The following is a 20598-nucleotide window of genomic DNA, read 5'->3' on the forward strand; positions in this document are numbered from 1 at the left end:
GTGGTCTGGTCAGCGGAGGCCGATTGTAATGAGTGTCTGCCAGTTAGTAGTCCAAAACAATAAATAAATGTGAATGTCTCGCATTAAAACAAAACGAAAACACTAAAGGGTGCAATCATTAGGTACAGGGGTGGGATCCTCTACGTAGTTTTAGACCTACTAATTTGGCGCAAAGTATTTACTTTGGTAAATAGAGGACACTGCCCCTGACTATGTTAAGTACCATCATACATGTCAACACAATGGTATTGTCAGTGGCAGGAATGGAAGGATGTCAGCGCATAGACTAAACATTGGTGGAAGTGTGAGAGATAAATGTGGAAGTGGTAGAGCAATGTTTGACCTGGGGGTGGGTGAACTCTCTTGTGGCCGGCGGTACAGGCCCAGGGCCCCTCATGTTACAACAGTGTGTCTGACATTGGGTGCGCACCACCACCGCCAGAGACACTTTATTGTACTATGAGGGACCCAGTGGCTGTGCTGTCGACCAAAAGCGGGCACACCCACCTCTTCAGACAAACAGCACTCTCACGGGTGCTTGCGCCAAGTCGCGATACCACGGCCCCGTGTGGGGGTTTGGCCATTTAGGGAGGTGTAAACATGTCGTATGATGGACTATCAGCTGCAGCAAATTAAGACATTAGAAAAGAAATTCACAGTAGTCCACAGGCAAGAGCTTTTCATAGGAAAGCTAGGTGTCAGCCGGGCAAGGTGGGGCAAAAGAATTCGAAATCCAGTTGTGGTTCATTTTAATGAATGTTAGATCATCAACATTTTGGGTAGCCAGACGAGTCCTTTTTTCGGTTAATATTGAACCTGCAGCACTGAATACTCTATCTGATAGGACACTAGCTGCCGGGCAAGCAAGCTCCTGCCAATACTGGCCAGGTGTCTAATTTGGATGCCCAGCAATCAAATGGGAATGATGGTGTTAGGTCTCGAGTTCCCGCTTCTGCACAGGGGGAATCTCGAGCCATCTCCGCTGCGGTCTCCCATTCTCATCCAGCCGCAGTGGAGTCTGCTCAGCAAGGACGTCGGTCCCAGCGTCTTGCTCAGTCTCACTCTGTACTGAGAGTTACTGCTGCTTCTTCAGCTTCTGCCATTAAAGCCAGTGCTGGTCAGCAGCGAGCGGACTTCTCTGGGACTAAGTCCTTGTCTGCACACACTGAGCATGCCCAGGGCAAGATCTCCCGTTGGAGATCGAGGGTCATGTGCTCAGGCTCTGCAGCACATTCCATTGGTCCTCTTGGCAGGTCTTGGAAGGGCAAAGTTTCTGTGGCCACTTCCTGTGCTGCAACTATATAAACTGCGCATGACCGCACGGCCATGCGCTAGTGTACAATTGTTAATGTGTGTATGTTGTGAGTGCAAGTCGTCCTTGGAAACCCCTACCCTATTGAATGTCTGTTCACGGAAGGTGTATGGTTGCTATCTAGCGCCCGACTTAGCCTACAGCACTAATCACACATTACAGCGTCCAGTTGCTGTGACCGCCAGTACGGCGCCGTGCACTTCCTCTGTGCTTTCCTTACCCAAGCCTGGGTGGTTAGTGGCGTTCGTCAGTGCGGCACCGCATGCACTCTTGTGCCTTAAAATTGTTATTGAGTTTCCTTACACACCCAGTTGCGGTGTTGTGCCAGCAAGGGTCTAATTGGACTTCAATCCTAGTTGGGGTTGAGTTCGCTGACTACTTGCTCGCGCTCTATGTGCGGTACCGCGGTCCTGTGACGCAACAGGATCGCTTCCTTCACGCTGGGTGAAGTTTAACCCACGTGTGTATACTTATGAGTACCGCCATATAGTCCGTCATTACTTGGCAGCAGGTTCCATCTCTGCACGGTGGACCCCGGGCTGCGAACGCACCATACTCTATCTGTCTTATTATTTGGTGCGTTCCGCTAGCCTTAACATTACACTTGCGCCAGGGTATGGCTAGTAATGACGGACAAACAGCAATCCTTGCGGTATATCCAGCAGCTGGAGGGTAGGTTGGCGGCTCTTGAGAGCGCAACCTCAGCTGTGGATGTTACCGCAGTTGCTGTACAGGCTGCTAGCGTGGCTGCAGCAACCCTGTCCATTGCCACCCCTGCTCCGACATTTTCTCGCCTCCCGCTGCCAGAAAAATTTTCTGGTGATAGCAAATTTTGTAGGGGATTTGTGAGTCAGTGCTCTATTCACCTCGAGCTCCTGGCTGCACGTTTTCCCACAGAGCGGGCTAAGGTGGGATTTATAGTGTCTCTCTTGTCGGACAGGGCGTTGGAATGGGCTACGCCGCTGTGGGAGCGTGGCGATCATGTGGTGAAGAGTGCTCCGCTGTTTCTGAGCACTCTGAAACAGGTCTTTTTAGGACCTCAAGTCACCCATGATACTGCGCTCCAACTGCTGGCATTAACTCAGGGTGAGTCCTTGGTCAGTCATTTTGCCGTCCAATTCCGCACTTTAGCTTCTGAGCTGGATTGGTCGGATAAAGCTCTTATCCCCATATTTTGGAGGGGCCTGGCTGACCACGTTAAGGACGCTCTGGCCACTAGGGAGATTCCTGCCACACTGGAGGAGTTAATAACTGTCTCCACTCGAATTGACCTCCATTTTAACGAGCGGAGGTTAGAGCGAGCCCAGTGTAGGCAGAGGTTTCGGCTGGCTCCTACCTTCGCCAAACCTCTGGAATCTCCGGTTCTGGTTCCTGAGTCACATGAGGCCAGGGAAGTGTCACAAGCGGGATCTAAGTCCCGGACCGCAGGTGCACTCAAGGTCTGTCATGTATGCCAGCAGTCAGGACATCTAGCCACCAGATGTTCTCAGCGGTCGAGGAAACGTCAGCGTCTAGTGGTAGTAGGTGGAGGTGCACTAGACACGGCGACGTTTGCCTCTAAATTGTCCTTTAAGGGGACAATTACTGTAGGCTCATTCTCCCACTCGGTAGAGCTCTGCGTGGATTCTGGGGCGGAGGGCAATTTTATGTCTTCTGCCTTCGCCCAACGTCACGCAATACACCTGGTTATGCTAGCTCAACCAGTAACGGTACGAGTGGTGAATGGGTCGACACTGCCCTCACAGATAACACACCAAACCATCCCTTTTACTCTGTCCATGTCGCCATCTCATCAGGAGATTATATCTCTGCTCGTCATTCCTGAGGGAATTGATGAGGTCCTGTTGGGAATACCTTGGCTATGGTACCACTCTCCTCATATCGAGTGGTCCTCTGGCAGAATCCTGGGATGGGGCGAATCTTGTGGGGGTAGGTGTCAGAGGGAGTGCGTTCAGGTTGCTACTACTGAGGTACCCACAGATCTTTCCTCTTTCCCCAAGCAGTATTGGTCTTATGCAGACAAGTTCTCCAAAAAGGCGGCGGAGATCCTTCCGCCCCATCGCCCCTATGACTGTCCTATTGATCTCTTGCCTGGTGCTGAGCCTCCCCGGGGTCGAGTCTATCCGCTATCTCTCCCGGAGACGGAGGCAATGTCACAGTACATCCAGGAAAATCTGGCAAGAGGATTCATTAGGAAGTCAGTGTCACCTGCTGGGGCAGGGTTCTTCTTCGTGCAGAAGAAGAATGGGGAACTACGTCCATGCATAGACTACAGGGGTCTTAACGCCATCACCGTTAAAAATAAGTATCCTTTACCCTTGATATCTGAGCTCTTCGATAGGCTTCGGGGAGCAAGGGTATTTACTAAACTAGATCTGCGGGGTGCTTACAACCTGATTCGCATCCGTGAGGGGGACGAATGGAAGACGGCTTTTAACACCAGGGATGGGCACTATGAATATCTGGTGATGCCCTTCGGGCTCTGTAATGCCCCGGCCGTTTTCCAAGACTTTGTGAACGATATCTTCCGGGATATGCTTTCCACCTCGGTCGTAGTCTATCTGGATGATATTCTCATCTACTCTCCAGATATTGACTCCCACCGGAGAGATGTTTGCAAACTCTTCGACCTCCTACGGGCAAACTCCCTCTATGCCAAGTTGGAGAAGTGTATGTTTGAACAGGAGTCCTTACCTTTCCTAGGCTACATCATCTCTGCCCAGGGATTGGCTATGGATCCTGCTAAACTACAGGCTGTGATGGACTGGCAGGAACCCCATTCTCTTAAAGCGGTGCAGCGCTTTATGGGGTTCATTAATTATTATAGCCAGTTCATTCCGCACTTCTTAACTTTGGTAGCTCCCTTGGTTGCCCTCACCAAGAAGGGGGCGAATCCCAAATTGTGGTCTGAGGAGGTCTCCAAGGCCTTTAACTCTATAAAGTCACACTTCGCTAGCGCTCCCATCCTACATCGCCCCGATGTTGATAAGCCATTTATCATGGAGGTGGATGCCTCTTCTGTTGGTGCTGGAGCAGTCCTCTTCCAAAAGGATGCTCAAGGTCGGAAGCATCCTTGCTTCTTTTTCTCCAAGACCTTCTCACCAGCAGAGTGGAATTATTCCATCGGGGACAGGGAGTTGCTAGCCATGAAGTTGGCTTTCTCGGAGTGGAGACATCTGTTGGAGGGAGCACGTTTTCCCTTCCAAGTCTTCACAGACCATAAAAATTTGGTGTACCTGCAGACAGCCCAGCGGTTGAATTCTCGCCAGGCCAGATGGTCCTTATTCTTCTCCCGGTTTCATTTCACCCTCCATTTTCTTTCTGGGGAGAAGAACATTCGGGCCGACGCTCTTTCTCGCTCCGTTGTGTCATCTGCGGAGGAGGAGCCTCGGCTTATTGTCCCCACCGAGAGCTTGAGAACTGTGGCCCCGGTTTCGCTAGAGTCTGTGCCCCCGGGCAAGACTTTTGTTCCATCCAGTTTGCGACCGGAGGTTCTCTCTTGGGCACACTCGTCCAGGGTGGGTGGACATTTTGGTACCAAAAGGACATCTGAGTTACTGGCGAGGACATACTGGTGGCCGCATATGGCTCGTGATGTCGCAGAGTATGTTCGGGCGTGTGTCTCTTGCGCCAAGAACAAGACTCCTCGGCAACGGCCAGCTGGTTTGCTTTATCCTCTGCCGGTGGTGGACAGGCCCTGGGAGATGGTCGGGATGGACTTTGTGGTGGGCTTACCCAAGTCTCGTAACTGCACCATTATCTGGGTGATCACCGACCATTTTTCCAAAATGGTGCACTTGGTGCCTCTTCCACGGCTACCTTCTGCACGGGCGTTGGCTGTCTTGTTCGTCAAGCATATCTTTCGCCTACACGGTATGCCAGACAAAATTGTTAGTGACCGAGGTCCCCAGTTTGCGTCTCGATTCTGGAGAGAGCTTTGTCGTCTACTCAGTATTGAGTTAAATCTCTCTTCGGCATATCATCCCGAGACGAATGGGTTGGTAGAGAGGGCCAACCAGACCTTGGTCACATATTTACGACATTTTGTTTCTGCCAGGCAGGATGACTGGGCATCCTTGCTACCGTGGGCAGAGTTTGCACTTAACAATGCCGTAGCCGACTCCACCGGTCAGACTCCATTCCTCCTAAATTACGTCCAGCATCCGCGTGTTCCTGTGCCCATGCCGGTATCTTCTGCTGACTCCAGGGTGGCAGACTGGGCTGTGGAGGCACGGGACATTTGGGACCGCACGCAGGATGCCATTCGGGCCTCCAAGGAGAGAATGAGATCCTCCGCCAATGTTCATCGGCGCTCCGCTCCGACCTTTGCTCCTGGCGACTTGGTGTGGCTCTCCGCCCGTAACATCAGTCTGCGAGTTGAGTCCACTAAGTTTGCTCCTCGCTACTTAGGTCCCTTCAAGGTTCTCAAACGGGTTAATCCTGTGGTCTACCGTTTGGCTCTTCCTCCACGCTTGGGTATCACCGACACCTTTCATGTGTCCCTCTTGAAACCCGTATACATGTCCCGGTTTTCCGAGTCATCTGCCGGGACATCGGGTTCGTCTACGGACGATTACGAGGTGAACGCTATTTTGGGGTGCAAGGTGGTACGCGGCAAAAAGTTCTATCTGGTGGATTGGAAGGGTTGTGGCCCGGAGGACAGGTCATGGGAGCCTGCTGAAAACATTCGGGCCCCACAGCTCATTGCTGCCTTCGAGCGTAGCGAGGCCCAAGGAGGGGGGGGCCCTAGGAGGGGGGGTAATGTTAGGTCTCGAGTTCCCGCTTCTGCACAGGGGGAATCTCGAGCCATCTCCGCTGCGGTCTCCCATTCTCATCCAGCCGCAGTGGAGTCTGCTCAGCAAGGACGTCGGTCCCAGCGTCTTGCTCAGTCTCACTCTGTACTGAGAGTTACTGCTGCTTCTTCAGCTTCTGCCATTAAAGCCAGTGCTGGTCAGCAGCGAGCGGACTTCTCTGGGACTAAGTCCTTGTCTGCACACCCTGAGCATGCCCAGGGCAAGATCTCCCGTTGGAGATCGAGGGTCATGTGCTCAGGCTCTGCAGCACATTCCATTGGTCCTCTTGGCAGGTCTTGGAAGGGCAAAGTTTCTGTGGCCACTTCCTGTGCTGCAACTATATAAACTGCGCATGACCGCACGGCCATGCGCTAGTGTACAATTGTTAATGTGTGTATGTTGTGAGTGCAAGTCGTCCTTGGAAACCCCTACCCTATTGAATGTCTGTTCGTGGAAGGTGTATGGTTGCTATCTAGCGCCCGACTTAGCCTACAGCACTAATCACACATTACAGCGTCCAGTTGCTGTGACCGCCAGTATGGCGCCGTGCACTTCCTCTGCGCTTTCCTTACCCAAGCCTGGGTGGTTAGTGGCGTTCGTCAGTGCGGCACCGCATGCACTCTTGTGCCTTAAAATTGTTATTGAGTTTCCTTACACACCCAGTTGCGGTGTTGTGCCAGCAAGGGTCAAATCGGACTTCAATCCTAGTTGGGGTTGAGTTCGCTGACTACTTGCTCGCGCTCTATGTGCGGTACCGCGATCCTGTGACGCAACAGGATCGCTTCCTTCATGCTGGGTGAAGTTTAACCCACGTGTGTATACTTATGAGTACCGCCATATAGTCCGTCATTACTTGGCAGCAGGTTCCATCTCTGCACGGTGGACCCCGGGCTTCGAACGCACCATACTCTATCTGTCTTATTATTTGGTGCGTTCCGCTAGCCTTAACAGACGGTTGAGGGAGAACATCGATAAGGGATGAAAAATAGTTTGTAACCATACTGGACAAATGTTGTCTCCTGTCACTTTCAATTGATGCAGCAGTACCTGTCCTGTCTGCGGTCATAGCAAAATCACTCCACAATCTGGTCAGAAAACCCCTCTGTCCAACACCACTTCTGATGTGTGCACCCCTGACACTCCTGGTCTGCTGCCCCCTGGAGCTCGTGTGAGAACGATCATAGGCGCTGTGTGCTGGGAATGCCTGAAGCAAACGGTCAACAAGAGTTGATTGTTTGGTTGCTAATATTAGTTCCAAGTTCTCATGTGGCATAATATTTTGCAATTTGCCTTTATAGCGAGGATCAAGGAGGCAGGCCAACCAGTAATCGTCATCGTTCATCATTTTCGTAATGCGTGTGTCCCTTTTGAGGATACGTAAGGCATAACCCGCCATGTGGGCCAAAGTTCCAGTTGTCAAATCTGCGGTTGTGATTGGTTGAGGGGCAGTTTCAGGCAAATCTACGTCACTTGTGTCCCTCAAAAAACCAGAACCCGGCCTTGCCACGCAACCAATTTCCAGTGCCCCCGGAAAAGCTTCCTCATTAAAAATATACTCATCCCCATCATCCTCCTCGTCCTCCACCTCCTCTTCGCCCGCTACCTCGTCCTGTACACTGCCCTGACCAGACAATGGCTGACTGTCATCAAGGCTTTCCTCTTCCTCTGGTGCAGACGCCTGATCCTTTATGTGCGTCAAACTTTGCATCAGCAGACACATTAGGGGGATGCTCATGCTTATTATGGCGTTGTCTGCACTAACCAGCCGTGTGCATTCCTCAAAACACTGAAGGACTTGACACATGTCTTGTATCTTCGACCACTGCACACCTGACAACTCCATGTCTGCCATCCTACTGCCTGCCCGTGTATGTGTATCCTCCCACAAAAACATAACAGCCCGCCTCTGTTCGCACAGTCTCTGAAGCATGTGCAGTGTTGAGTTCCACCTTGTTGCAACGTCTATGATTAGGCGATGCTGGGGAAGGTTCAAAGACCGCTGATAGGTCTGCATACGGCTGGAGTGTACAGGCGAACGGCGGATATGTGAGCAAAGTCCACGCACTTTGAGGAGCAGGTCGGAGAACCCAGGATAAGTTTTCAATAAGCACTGCACCACCAGGTTTAAGGTGTGAGCCAGGCAAGGAATGTGTTTCAGTTGGGAAAGGGAGATGGCAGCCATGAAATTCCTTCCGTTATCACTCACTACCTTGCCTGCCTCAAGATCTACTGTGCCCAGCCACGACTGCGTTTCTTGCTGCAAGAACTCGGACAGAACTTCCGCGGTGTGTCTGTTGTCGCCCAAACACTTCATAGCCAATACAGCCTGCTGACGCTTGCCAGTAGCTGGCCCATAATGGGACAACTGGTGTGCAACAGTGTCAGCTGCCGATGGAGTGGTTGGGCGACTGCGTTCTGTGGAAGAGCTCTCGCTTCTGCAGGAGGACGAGGAGGAGGAGGAGGGGGTGCGAACGCCTACAGCCAACTGTTTCCTAGACCGTGGGCTAGGCACAACTGTCCCGAAATTGATGTCCCCTGTGGACCTTGCATCCACCACATTCACCCAGTGTGCCGTGATGGACACGTAACGTCCCTGGCCATGCCTACTGGTCCATGCATCTGTAGTCAGGTGCACCTTTGTACTCACAGATTGCCTGAGTGCATGGACGATGCGCTGTTTAACATGCTGGTGCAGGGCTGGGATGGCTTTTCTGGAAAAACAGTGTCGACTGGGTAGCTCGTAGCGTGGTTCAGCGTACTCCATCAGGGCTTTGAAAGCTTCGCTTTCAACTAACCGGTAGGGCATCATCGCTAACGAGATTAGTCTAGCTATGTGGGCGTTAAAACCCTGTGTACGCGGATGCGAGGATAAGTACTTCCTTTTTCTAACCAGAGTCTCATGTAGGGTGAGCTGGACTGGAGAGCTTTAGATCGTGGAACTAGCGGGTGTGCCGGTGGACATGGCAGACTGAGAGACGGTTGGAGACGGTATTGTTTCCGCCGGTGCCCTAGATGCAATATTTCCTCCTACAAAACTGGTGATTCCCTGACCCTGACTGCTTTTGGCTGGCAAAGAAACCTGCACAGATACTGCCGGTGGTGCGGAAAATGGTGGCCTTACAGTGACGGAAGGGATGTTGCGTTGCTGACTAGCTTCATTGGCCGCGGGTGCTACAACCTTAAGGGATGTTTTGGTAGTTAGTCCAGGCTTGGAAATGCATGGTGGTTAAATGTCTATGCATGCAACTTGTATTGAGACTTTTCAGATTCTGACCTCTGCTTAAGCTAGTTGAACATTTTTGACAGATGACTTTGCGCTGATCAATTGGATGTTGTTTAAAAAAATGCCAAACTGCACTCTTCCTAGCATCGGATCCCTTTTCAGGGATTGCAGACTGAGCTTTAACCGGATGGCCACGCTGTCCTCCAACAGGTTTTGGCTTTGCCACGCGTTTTGGGCAAGATACGGGCCCGGCAGATGGAACCTGTTGCGATGTTGATGCCTGCTGCGGCCTCTCCTCCACCTCCGCTTCAGAACTACTGCCGCCTGCACCCTGTTCCCCCAATGGCTGCCAATCGGGGTCAACAACTGGGTCATCTATTACCTCCTCTTCTAGCTCGTGTGCAACTTCGTCTGTGTCACCGTGTCGGTCGGTGGTATAGCGTTCGTGACGGGGCAACATAGTCTCATCAGGGTCTGATTGTGGGTCAGTACCCTGAGAGGGCAATGTTGTGGTCTGAGTCAAAGGACCAGCATAGTAGTCTGGCTGTGGCTGTGCATCAGTGCACTCCATGTCAGAATCTACTTGTAATGGGCATGGCCTGTTAACTGTTTCACTTTCTAAGCCAGGGACGGTATGTGTAAAGAGCTTCATGGAGTAACCCGTTGTGTCGCCTGCTGCATCCTTCTCTCTTGTTGTTGTTTTTGCTGAAGAGGACAAGGAAGCGACTTGTCCCTGACCGTGAACATCCACAAATGACACGCTGCTTTTACATTTACCAGTTTCAGAAGAGGAGGCAAAAGAGCTAGAGGCTGAGTCTGCAAGGTAAGCCAAAACTTGCTCTTGCTGCTCCGGCTTTGAAAGCGGTTTTCCTACTCCCAGAAAAGAGAGCGTTCGAGGCCTTGTGTAGCCAGACGACGAACCTGGCTCCACAGCTCCAGACTTAGGTGGAATATTTTTTTCCCCACGACCACCTGATGCTCCACTACCACTACCATCATTACCAGCTGACAATGAACGCCCATGGCCACGACCTCTTGCACCAGACTTCCTCATTGTTTTAAAAACTTAACCAAAGTAACTTTATTTATTGCTGTCAAACAACTTACACGGTGAGCTATAACTTCAGTATGATTTCGATATCCCTTTACAGGTTGGTGAGACCGCAAGGAAAATCAGGCACAATGTTACACACTCTGTTTTCTGTGGCACCAAATCACAGAGATGCCACACACGCAGGACTGTCACTCAAGCACAAATGTCAATATTAATCTCCCTTTTTTTTTTTTTTTTTTTTTTCAGGGAGACTTTAGAAACAAAATAAAATAAAATGATTTTTTCAGGAAGAATTTAGAAACCAAATAAAATAAAATGATTTTTTCAGGGAGAATTTAGAAACCAAATTAAAAAAAAATAGGCTTTCTATGGCCCACTGAGTGAGAGATGGCACACACAGGAGTCAGGAGTGGCAAACAAGCCCAGAGGCCAATATTTATCTCCCACTGATTGATTTATTGATTTTTTCAGGTAGAATTTAGAACCCAAATCAACCAACAAAAATAAATAGGCTTTCTATGGCCCACTATTTGAGAGAGAGATGGCACACCCAGGAGTCAAGACTGGCACACAAGCAGAAAGGGCAATATTAATCTCCCACTGATTTTTATTTATTTATTTTTTTCAGGGAGACGTTAGAAACAAAATAAAATAAAATGATTTTTTCAGTAAGAATTTAGAAACCAAATAAAATAAAATGATTTTTTCAGGGAGAATTTAGAAACCAAATAAAAAAAAAAAAATAGGCTTTCTATGGCCCACTGAGTGAGAGATGGCACACACAGGAGTCAGGAGTGGCACACAAGCCCAGAGGCCAATATTTATCTCCCACTGATTGATTTAGTGATTTTTTCAGGTAGAATTTAGAACCCAAATCAAGTAAAAAAATAAATAGGCTTTCTATGGCCCACTGAGTGAGAGATGGCACACACAGGAGTCAGGAGTGGCACACAAGCCCAGAGGCCAATATTTATCTCCCACTGATTGATTTAGTGATTTTTTCAGGTAGAATTTAGAACCCAAATCAAGCAAAAAAATAAATAGGCTTTCTATGGCCCACTGAGTGAGAGATGGCACACACAGGAGTCAGGAGTGGCACACAAGCCCAGAGGCCAATATTTATCTCCCACTGATTGATTTAGTGATTTTTTCAGGTAGAATTTAGAACCCAAATCAAGCAAAAAAATAAATAGGCTTTCTATGGCCCACTGAGTGAGAGATGGCACACACAGGAGTCAGGAGTGGCACACAAGCCCAGAGGCCAATATTTATCTCCCACTGATTGATTTAGTGATTTTTTCAGGTAGAATTTAGAACCCAAATCAACCAAAAAAATAAATAGGCTTTCTATAGCCCACTGAGTGAGAGATGGCACACAAGCCCAGAGGCCAATATTTATCTCCCACTGATTGATTTAGTGATTTTTTCAGGTAGAATTTAGAACCCAAATCAAGCAAAAAAATAAATAGGCTTTCTATGGCCCACTGAGTGAGACATGGCACACACAGGAGTCAGGAGTGGCATACAAGCCCAGAGGCCAATATTTATCTCCCACTGATTGATTTATTGATTTTTTTCAGGTAGAATTTAGAACCCAAATCAAGCAAAAAAATAAATAGGCTTTCTATGGCCCACTGAGTGAGAGATGGCACACACAGGAGTCAGGAGTGGCACACAAGCCCAGAGGCCAATATTTATCTCCCACTGATTGATTTATTGATTTTTTCAGGTAGAATTTAGAACCCAAATCAAGCAAAAAAATAAATAGGCTTTCTATGGCCCACTGAGTGAGAGATGGCACACACAGGAGTCAGGAGTGGCACACAAGCCCAGAGGACAATATTTATCTCCCACTGATTGATTTAGTGATTTTTTCAGGTAGAATTTAGAACTCAAATCAAGCAAAAAAATAAATAGGCTTTCTATGGCCCACTGAGTGAGAGATGGCACACACAGGAGTCAGGAGTGGCACACAAGCCCAGAGGCCAATATTTATCTCCCACTGATTGATTTAGTGATTTTTTCAGGTAGAATTTAGAACCCAAATCAACCAAAAAAATAAATAGGCTTTATATGGCCCACTGAGTGAGAGATGGCACACACACAGGGATGGCACTCTAGCAGAAATGCCAATCTTAATCTCCCACAAAAAACAAAAAACAGGGACTGTCCTACAATTACTATCTCTCTGCAGTAATCTCAGCCAGGTATGGCAGGCAGCAATAAGGAGTGGACTGATGCACAAATTAAATAAAAAGTGTGGACAAACAAAAAAGATAGCTGTGCAGAAAGGAAGGAACAAGAGGATTTGTGCTTTGAAAAAAGCAGTTGGTTTGCACAGCGGTGTACACACAGCAATGCAGCTATCAGGGAGCCTTCTAGGGCAGCCCAATGAGCTACAGCGCTGAGAAAAAAAAAATGTAGCTTCCACTGTCCCTGCACATCGAAGGTGGTGTTGGACAGTGGAAATCGCTACAGCACAAGCGGTTTGGGGGTTAATGGACCCTGCCTAACGCTATCCCTGCTTCTGACGAAGCGGCAGCAACCTCTCCCTAAGCTCAGATCAGCAGCAGTAACATGGCGGTCGGCGGGAACGCCCCTTTATAGCCCCTGTGACGCCGCAGACAGCAAGCCAATCACTGCAATGCCCTTCTCTAAGATGGTGGGGACCAGGACCTATGTCATCACGTTGCCCACACTCGCGTCATTGAAACGCGACTTTGGCGCGAAAGTCGCGTACCGCATGGCCGACCCCGCACAGGGGTCGGATCGGGTTTCATGAAACCCGACTTTGCCAAAAGTCGGCGACTTTTGAAAATGAACGACCCGTTTCGCTCAACCCTAGTCGAGACCCCAGAAAATTTAGAAGACTTTATTCAATATGCAGCTGAATTGATCAGAGACTAAATGAACGAAGAAAGAAAAGACTGTGAGTATTTGGAAAAAAACTACTACTTTACTCAATCAACATTGAAAAACCAACAGGAAATGGAAAGTGTCCCTGAACTCATGCAAATTGATGTAATCTCTCAGCAGTAAAGGAGAGGTGACATACAAAAAATGTATGTGGATCACCCCCGTACGGCAGTGGGGTACTCGGTACCGGGTCCTTCGGTTCTTAAGGGGGATGTCACGGTGGCTGACCCAGTCCGTGGCCCTCGGGAGGTCCGTTAATAAAAGGGAAAGGTCTTTAAATGGGAAATGTTCGTGACGCCACCTGTGGTATTCAGTCAGGGCGACCAACGCTGCTTAGGGGTCCGCTGGAGTGATGTTATGGCAGCTAGAAGTATGTCCCCAGGGATTCCCAGCATGTAGATGGTGGATGGTGTGAGGCGCAGAGAAGAACGAGGACACAAGGTTGTAGTCTCTACTACCTTTACTGAAGGCTTCAGCATCCACAGTCCAGAGCACCAGATCACAGGGCAGTCAGAGTCCGACCGGTTTGAAGGCAAATCCAGAGACCCCTTATCCAGGTCGAAATCAGTAGCCTTCCTCTAGCTCCTGGGTGTTGTAGTACTTTATTGCTGAGCCTCTCATAAGGTCCTTACAACTATTGTAGGTTTTCTAGATGTTGTGTCTCTCTCTGTCCCCCGGATGGATAGGACAAACCCGTATGACTGATGGCCTGAGGCTTTTTACAGGGACTCTAGCAAGCCCCAGCCCCCACAAATTGCCACCGTGCCTCCTGGGTATAGGGCGGATCAGTAAATTGAAATTAGCTGTCCTGCCGGTCTCTGGAGGAAGGCATAATGGACTGTTGCTTCCTCGGTGTTCCGGCTACTGGATCCTGCGCCTCAGAAGGAGGCAGCCTGTGTAGGGTAGAACTCCTCATGGTTTCCTCTCCTTTTGCTATGACTTCGTTTCTCACCCTCTACAATACAGTTCTCTGTTTGTGTCTTTTTCTTAGGATGCTGCCGCACGTGGGGCAGGCGCAGCTCCGTGGCCTTCCGTCTAGGCCTCTGACAGGATCCCACCCCTGTCAGGGACTAACTACCTGAGCGGAGCTCAGATAGCAGCTGCCTGAGCAAAGCTCAGATCGCTTCTGCCTCACTTCCTATCCATGTAAAGAAGCTGCGGAGACACCATCACGTGTTTCTCGACGCAAGCAGTGAATAGCCAGACAGCTGCGTTGAGAAACACGTGATGGTGTCTCCGCGGTGTTGGATGTTTTGGTCTCCCCGAGGCCAATCATCTGTGCCTTTATAGCCTTTTTACTAGGCACTGCTCCTAATAGCCAGATTCCTACTCCACACTGATGAGGGGCAAAAACCCCGAAACAGCTGTCTGTGGATGGATACCATGCTTGGCATAGGTGGCTTTCCTTCATAGGATGCTGCCCTTCCCGTGGTTGTTCCTTCCCGGGGAAAGGCCTGGCTATTCACTGCTTGCGTCGAGAAACACGTGATGGTGTCTCCGCAGCTTCTTTACATGCATCTGCATATTTCCCATAAGGGATGGGGGCAGTGTTCTGGAATCACTGCGTTGAGAAACACGTGATGGTGTCTCCGCGGTGTTGGATGTTTTGTTCTCCCCGAGGCCAATCATCTGTGCCTTTATATCACTTCCTATCCAGACCACCAGTTTTACCTAATTGTGAAGAGTGCCCTAATAAATAGGAGCATAGCTCCCCCTGGTGGACTGGAGTATGAAGTGTGTTGCATTTTTGTGATACCTGGTAAAGAAATCTCCTTTATTGCCTTCAAATATAACATCACTCCCCCCTAGAGGAGAACGATATTACTGCAATGACCAGGACCCTGGGGTGCTGCACTCACCTCTATTGTGGGGGCAATAGATATTTTGCCACTAAATAGCCTAATAATAGAAGTATAGCCTTCACAAATGCCAAAGCTGCAGGTAATTTAAACCTTTTTGAATGGCCAGATCCTGTTTTGCAGACCATATCATCTGCAATACAGGATAAAGTTAAAGAGCACTCACCATAGCCTCATTTTGTCATTTCCTTACAGGTCATAATTGGGAGCCAACAAATTTAATACTCTGCCATGTTAGATTCTGGAGCAGGAGAAAATTTTATGGACTTACAATTTACACTTGATAATAGCATTGCAAATGGGACTAAATCCATGCCAATCGAATTGGAAACTGGATTGATCACCTTTTATCATCTAGACCTATTAATTACAATAAAATTGAACTTGAATTCCATATTGAATGAAATCATCATAAAGCTGTTAGTTTTCATCTTATTTCCTCTCCGAAATTTCCAATTATTCTAGGGTCTAAGGGGCAACGTTTCTCCTTATGGAGAGTGACATACCCCAGTCCAAAGCCTCTCATCTAGCCAAATTAGTTCTCATGCTTCGCACTGGTGAGGGCCAACAGCCCGAAACACAGTGTCTGCGAATTGAGATACTGATTTGGCTTTTATCCTAAGTCATATTGCACGACTCGTTAAAGGGTTGATTGTGACTTGTAGGATCGCTACTTCCAACAGGTGGCGCTATAGAGTTTAAGTGCTCTTTTTCTCTAAAGAGGCAATTTGCCAATTATTCTAGAAATTCCCTGGTTTTCAATCCGAAACCCATCTATCAACTGGGCATTGAGGACCTTTACTTTTCCTTCTGAGAACTGTAAGAAAAATTGCCATGGTAATTTATCTGTTCTCAAAGAAATTCAAGTATCTGGGATTTCTCATCAGAACTATGATATACTACCACCTCAGTACAAGGAGTTCAGTGAGGTCTGCAGTAAGAAAAAAGCCTATCAACAGCCTCCTCATTGTTCCTATGACTGTCCAGTTGAATTGTTTCCTAGAGCATCCATTCTGTTTGGGAAAATTGACAATCTTTCTGAAACAGAATTGTACTAAAGGTATACCTAAATTAAAATTTAGAGAAAGGCTTCTTTTGACCTTCTTTCTTGCCAGCTGGAGAACCTTTGCCATTTGTAGAAAAGAAGGACTTAACCCAGTGGATATGTATTGATTAAAGGGAAAAAATAAGATTATATTAAATACCACTACCCACTCCCCTTAATTCCTGAGCTGCTGGACAGACTGCATTCTGTCAAGATTTTGCCAAATTCAGTCTAAGAGGGGCTTATAATCTCATACGAATTAGCCTGGGACATGAGTGGAAAACCACCTTTTGTGCTAGATATGGACATTTTTAATACCTGGTTATGCCTTTGAGCCTTAGTAATGCCCCTGCCACCTTTCAGCACTTCATTAATGTTGTTTTTGAGATTTATAGGATCAATTTGTTGTTGTTTATCTTGATGACATTCTTATACAGTGCCTGAGACTTGAGACTGGGACGGAGATTTGTCTTCCAATAAGACAATGATCTCAAACATAAAGCAAAATCTACAATGGAATGTTTCACAAATAAAGGTATCCAGGTGTTAGAATGGCCAAGTCAAAGTCCAGACCTCAATCCAATCGAGAATCTGTGGAAAGAGCTGAAAACTGCTGTTCACAAACGATCTCCATCAAACCTCACTGAGCTCCAGCTGTTTGCCAAGGAAGAATGGGCAAGAATTTCAGTCTCTTGATGTACAAAACTGATAGAGACATACCCCAAGTGACTTGCAGCTGTAATCGCAGCAAAAGGTGGTGCAACAAAGTATTAAGTTAAAGGGGCCGAATAATATTGCACACCACACTTTTCAGTTTTTGATTTTCTACAAAAATTTAAAATAATCAATAAATTTCGTTCAACTTCACAATTGTGTTCCACTTGTTGATTCTTCACCAAAAATTTACATTTGTTATCTTTATGTTTGAAGTATGATATGTAGGAAAAGGTTGAAAAGTTCTAGGGAGCCGAATACTTTCGCAAGGCACTGCATTTTCAGATACCTTGGAGGAACATCACAAGCATGTCCAGTTAGTAGTGGAATGTCTACAGGAGAATCAGCTCTATATAAAACCTAAAAAATGTGAATTTGAACAAACCAGGACTCAATTTCTGGCATATATTATACTCCCAGAAGGTCTGAGCATGGATCCCAGTAAAATCAGTGCTGTAGATGACTGGCCTATCCCATGAAATCTAAAAGATGTCCAGCGCTTTGTACAATTTGCAAATTTCTACAGAAGATTCATAGAAAATTTTTCAAAAATCATTTTAGCAATTATTTCACTCACAAAAAAACAAAATGTTTTCCTGGTCTCCAGAGGCACAAGTGGGTTTTGACAAACTAAAGACTCTTTTTATTTCCGCACCATTATTAGTTCATCCAAATCTTGAAATGGCATTTATTCTTGAAGTAGACACCAGAGAAATATCCCAAAAACATTCAGTAATCCTCTGCAGAATATGCGCCAAAACGCTTTCTACCTCATGCCCAGCCACCACATTTAGCCAGTGGGCAGAAAGAGAGATTTAACATCCCTGCCAATGCTTACTGGTCTATGTGTTGTGTTTAAGTGGTCCTTTACATTGATGGTGTTGCACAGTGCACATCTTATTTTCTATGCAACAATTTTGTGCAGGGCAGAGATAGCCTGCCGAAAATGTAGTGGCAGCTGGGTACCATGTACTGTTGTTGCCATGATCCCAAAGTATTGTTAAATCTTTAGAAATCACTTGTAGAATATGGTATCCAGTATTTGGGGGATGCATAGCTGAACCATTCATTGGGATGGTGTGGAGATGATGTGTGACACTGCTGGTGGTTGTGCTGTCACATCCCCTCTTTGCAGGGAGACAGGTTGCCCTGGAGGGGAGTAAGAGACCAGGACCGCAGCAAAAGAGAGAGCTGGAGGAGGCTCATATCGTTCCTGGTTTTCCAGGTGTGTACTCCACTGCAGCTCATTCTTTGCATTCAGATGGCTCATCATGGACGTAGTGTTCAGATTAAGAACATTTATGCCTCTCTTCATGTCTTGTAAGGGAACTCCTGCTCCTTTGAGCTGGCTTTGGTGTGCTCAGTTCAATGGTGCGGTGGCCAGTAGCAGATGACGTTCTGGCTAGGGGCTGCACGGGTGCTTTTTCACCCTGCTCCTTCTTTTGCTGTGCAGTTGGGAGAGCATGACCACCACCTCTTCCTCCGAACTGCCAACATCACTCAGAGAGCCTTGACTCCATGTGGGTTCTAGGACTTCATCATCCCCTTTCTCATCATTGCACCTCTCAAGTCTGTTCTTAACTCTCCTGCCCCACTAATCCATTTCTGTCCTTGCTATTTCTCAGCCTCTCTCATCTGCATATCCCTTTAAAGTCTCCCAAATCTACAACATATCCGCTTCAAGCTACTAACACTGACCTACAAAGCCATTTTCATGCTGGGTGAGGGAGGAGTAAGTGCACAACAAGAGGTAGAGGGAGGGGGAAGCCAAAACACTAGGGAAGTGGGAAGTGGAAACCTCTAGGCAGATCTTAAATCACCCTGTCTGCCCTAAACGTCCCTATATAGGTTCTGCACCTATTGCTAAGCAGGAACCTTATCCCTACATAACCCTAGCGATAGGTTCTGGTTAGGGAAAGGACAGGGAGAGCACTAGTCAGTCCCACTACAACTAAACACAGAAAGTGTAGACGAATGAGGGGAACACTTAGATTTAGAATGACCACCGAGATGTCACGCCAGCAATCCTCCAAAGAGCTAACACCAGCAACATGCTGCATACACGGAATGAATATAAACCTTCAGCAAATGTGTCTAATTAGCAGAAGGTGGAGGTAACCATTGAGCCCTAAAGGGAGAGGGATATCGCTCCACAACAGAGATACAAAAATCAAGAAGGTGCTTGAGCTAATTGCAAAGACCTTCTACAGTCGGATCCAGGATGAGTGTCAGTCACCCCAGACGCATCCATGACTGCTGTTTATAATCCAGACCCTGGTCACCACACATTAACCACCAAGGGTGGAGGTGATCCTGATGAAACTCAGATACCAGAAGCGTACGTGGAATGTACTGTGGTGTCAGGGCAGGAAAAGGAGGTTAACTCTCAGGGGGAGGAGAGTGAGAGAAGGGAGGATGACAATAAGGTTGTAGATCCCACTTGGTGTGAACCCAGATGTATGCAGCTGAGTAACTCAGCAGGGGAAGGGGAGGAGGAGGAAGATGAGGAGGTTATGTTTGCAGTTTTCCACACAGACAGAAAGAGGTGCAACCACAACAAGCGCTGCATACTCAGTCCTAACTCTGGCTGTGCCCAGCACCATTTGCAAGTGTGAAGTTTTCAGGGGCAGCAAGGGTTGCCTAGCCTGGGCATTTTTTGAAATATCAAAGGATCACCCAACACACTTTATCTGTAAAATTTGCGCGGTAAAAATTGCTATAGTTTATTACTATTATTATTATTATTATTTATTTATATAGCACCATTAATTCCATGGTGCTGTACATGAGAAGGGGTTACATCAAAATACAAATATCACTTACAATAAACAAAACTAACAATAACAGCCTGGTACAGAGGGAAGAGGACCCTGCCCTTGCAGGCTTACATTCTACAGGAATATGGGGAAGGAAACAGTAGGTTGAAGGTTGCAGTAGCTCCAATGGTGTTGAGGGGGCCTTGTGGTCTTTACAGGCTGTAAGCTTCCTTGAAGAGGTGGGTTTTCAGGTTTCTTTTGAAGGATCCAAAAGTAGTGGATAACTGGATGTGTTGGGGCACTGAATTCCAGAGGATGGGTGATATTCGGGAAAAGTCTTGGAGCCCATTGAGTGAGGAGCGAATAAGCATGGAGGAAAGGAGGAGGTCTTGGGAGGCCCGGAGATTACGTGAGGGAAGATATTGAGAGATTAGTGTGGAAATATGTGGAGGAGAAAGGTTATGGATGGCTTTGTAGGTCAGTGTTAGTAATTTAAACTGGATACGCTGGGAAATTGGGAGCCAGTGAAGGAATATGCAAAGAGGTGAAGCAGGAGTGTAGCGAGGAGAGAGATTAATTAGTCGAGCAGCAGAGTTAAGGATGGACTGGAGGGGTGCGATAGTGTTAGAAGGTAGGCCACAGAGGAGTATGTTGCAGTAGTCAAAGCGGGAGATGATTAGAGCATGCACGAGCATTTTGGTAGAGTGTGAGTTGAGGAAAGGACGGTTTATGGAAATATTTTTGAGCTGGAGGCGACAGGAGGTGGCAAGAGCTTGGATGTGTGGTTTGAAGGACAGGGCAGAGTCAAGGGTTACTCCGAGGCAGCGGATAGTTTGACAGCTACATGCATGAATCAGCGCATACGCGATCAACATGCCTTAGTGTGGGAATCTCACTGTGCTAAAATATGGACTAGTGGCCCTCGC

The sequence above is a fragment of the Ranitomeya imitator genome, chromosome 8 (genome assembly GCF_032444005.1).
Source record: "Ranitomeya imitator isolate aRanImi1 chromosome 8, aRanImi1.pri, whole genome shotgun sequence".
Taxonomy (NCBI): domain Eukaryota; kingdom Metazoa; phylum Chordata; class Amphibia; order Anura; family Dendrobatidae; genus Ranitomeya; species Ranitomeya imitator.